The sequence below is a fragment of the Perissodus microlepis genome, chromosome 12 (genome assembly GCF_051167445.1).
Source record: "Perissodus microlepis isolate ML-2025 ecotype Zambia chromosome 12, ASM5116744v1, whole genome shotgun sequence".
Lineage (NCBI taxonomy): Eukaryota > Metazoa > Chordata > Actinopteri > Cichliformes > Cichlidae > Perissodus > Perissodus microlepis.
Window position 1 is genome coordinate 36,906,300 of NC_140472.1, and position 3,315 is coordinate 36,909,614.

The window sequence follows — 3,315 nt, forward strand, 5'->3', positions numbered from 1 at the left end:
AGTTCAGCTCTGTAGAGCAGCCAATCATAATGAAGCACTTCATAATACGTTGTAGATTCAAGCTGGGGTCCGTTCTTCGTACCTCGCTAAGTAAGTTAGCTGGATTTGATTGTTGACGATTTCGCGTGATCTTAGATCGTTCGGTTCTCCGAAGCTCATCCGGGACTTGCTGTCATAGCAACAGATCCGTAAGCGTAAACCTGCTTGGGAGCAGGCTTACTTTATGTAAACAGGATTAGATCGCGGCCACTCAGGTATGTCCGCTTCATTTATACCAAAGCAACAGCGATATTTTTCCACTGTTTTACCATAAATAAATATTATCAATGTAACTAAAGATAATGCAGTATTTGATTCTTTTATTGATTTCATACAGATACATACAGGTCATTTCCTAAAAAAAGGGAAATGTACTATTAATCATTCTATTTCATGTATTTGATTATTTCAGATGTAATTCATATTTTAGAGTAGTAATAGTAAATTACTTCGTGTAATCAAGATGAGAGACCACGGCTATAAAAGCAAAGGTGGATTTGGGAAGTCTGTCGCAGCCATGTCCTGTCCGTTTGTACGCGAGCAACCCATTGCGGAAGGTGCAAGATTGATAAGGAGAGTTTTCAGAATTCAGCGTATATTGCGGGATAGACAGGATCCTTTAGCTCAGCGCGACAGTGTGCTCATAGAGAGATATCGATTTTCCCGTGAGGGTATTATTTACTTAACCAACTTGTTGGATCCCTATGTTAAGAGTTCCACTCACCGTAGTCGGGCATTAACAACTGCACAAACTGTGTGCATTGCCTATAATATATATATATATATATATATATATATATATATATATATATATATATATATATATATATATATATCCCAACTTACTGTGCATGCTTCAGTCACCCCTTGCATGGGAACAGGTAAAAGTGATGGAGTGTCATGTAAAACTACACACAAAAACCCCCACAATGTCAATAAATGTCAAAGTACAAAAAGCATTTTAATTAAGGCAAGAACCAAATATTTTACATTGTACAAATAGAATTATGAGCTCATTTACCAGTTATGAAGGTGCTGCTGCTACTGCACCCCGGCTGCTGAGGAAGAGCTGCCCCCAGGGATGCCCTCAACAATGGGTCTGGTGGCATTCAACCCTAGGGCCAGCTCCTCTGCCGGGGTGTGACGAGGGGGTGCAGGACCACCACCTGTCTTTTTTTGCTCTGCCTTTTTCTTGGTTGCTGTTATGAACAAACAAACAGATTATTTCAGGGTCTCTTTTCAAGAGACTAAAAGCAATATAAGTGATAAATATTACCATTCTGTAGAATATTCTTATATTTCACTTTTACTTGTTCCCATGTTCTAGTGGGTCCTGTTGTGGCTCTAATGTGAAAGAGGATATAATGTAATATAATATAATAAATTACTTACGAGTTTAATTTGTCAGCAACTTTCTGCCAGCCCTCTCTCCTTGCTTTTGCAGCCTTTGCAGTGTTCCCTTGCGTTTTAATTAAACTCTGAAACTCCTGAAATCCCTCAATCAAGAGTTCTTGCTCTGCTGCCGAAAAATACTGAGCGCGCTCCTTCGACATTTTCGCCAACCAATCAAAGGGTTGCCGATCAATGTTTCTACTATCGATGCGTAGCCCCTTTTAAGCCACCCAGTGATCTCACATTACTTCAGCCAGCTGTACTAATCGTCAACAACAGGTGTGTTCGGAGAACCGGAATAGCGAGCTCAAAGTTGGCGCGATGATTTGATCTTGGATGTGTCATTTGATCTTGGATGTAGTAAGCGAGGTACGAAGAACGGACCCATGCTCTTCATATTTTCATCACAAAACTTCGTTTGGCCATCACTACGAAAAGGCAACCCACCCATCCCACACATCCACCAATCCACCTATATATATACTTTCAGACTCCGCCTTCTCAACTCAAACTGACCTATCACATAATCCTTCCAGAGAAAGAAAAACTTTCACAATCCATCACAAACATTATCACTCAGTTATCAGTAATGGAACATAAAGCGAACATGTCATACGTACACATACGCAACTTATGAGTGATTTCACACTTCTCTAATTTCTACACATGGTTGACCAATCACAGCCCTGCTCTTGCCAGCTCACATCCTATCAAACGGCTGCATTTAAGACAAGATGGCTGCCACAGAGGTTTGACCTGAGTGACTTGAACCAATCATTTTGCTTTCACGTTGGTCCACAGAGGTGTGTTTCGCACTCATGTTACAACATTTGAAAAACCCACTAAGGGGGAGACGGGAGGAACTCGTGATAGTTCTGGCTCTTCTCAGGGAAGTTTTGACCTGCCAGCATCTTTGTGAGTGAAGTGGGTGAAGAGGCCGGCACATTTGGTTTCTGCTAATTAGACGTTCTTGTAAAACGTCTAATTAGGCAGACGTGCAGGTCGTGTAACTCAAGGGTAGCTTCTCTGTGCTCTTACCAGCTCGTGTCACTTACCTAACAATTACTCACAGCAGTTTTTACCAGTTTTGAAATCTTCATTCTATCCCCTTAAATTTAAAAAACGTTGTCATCATGTCTGCTTACAATAGAGAGCATGTGTCAAAAAAGGAAAAATAAAATAACACTGTCCGTGGTTTGAAAAGTGAGCAGTCTGCCTCACCTGTGAACTCGGTCAGCTAGCGTAGTCAGGTGGCTGCGCTAACTTATTAGCTGAATGAATTCAGTAAATTTGTTGTTTTTAGTCAAGTAGTTTTTCAAATGTTTAAAATGTTTGTGTAAAGTTTCAAAAAGAAACCAAAACCAAAACCAAAAATAATGAGTTAACTGTTGTGCATGACGTCACTGCAACAACCTGTGAGCAACTGATGAAAGACATTTTACTTTCACTGTTTTGTGTTTCTCACCTAAATCAGTCACACTAAAGACTAATATCTTTAATGTTCAAATTTTTCCCTGAAATCAAAACCTTCCAAAGATGACTTGACAAAATGAAATTATGCTTTTAAAGTAGCAGGTACTCAATATGGAAAATACTAGAAATAGTGAGTTGAACTGAAATAGAAGAAAATGTTAGATGAACTTTGTCAGTTAGTAGGACTGATTCTAAATTAAGTTACATTACTTATTTTTTTTAAGTACTTGCATTTTGTTTCAGGTCAGGTGACGGTGACTGTCCTGGTGACTGTAAGGGGGCGGGGCTTTATTCATGTTTGAATGCCTTTGAAACTCCAAACGTTTAATTTCAGTTTTTCTTTGCTGACTCTGCAGACTGTAATGGAGGCTCCGGCCAGCAGGGGGCAGCAGGTGGTTTTACCTGAAGTCA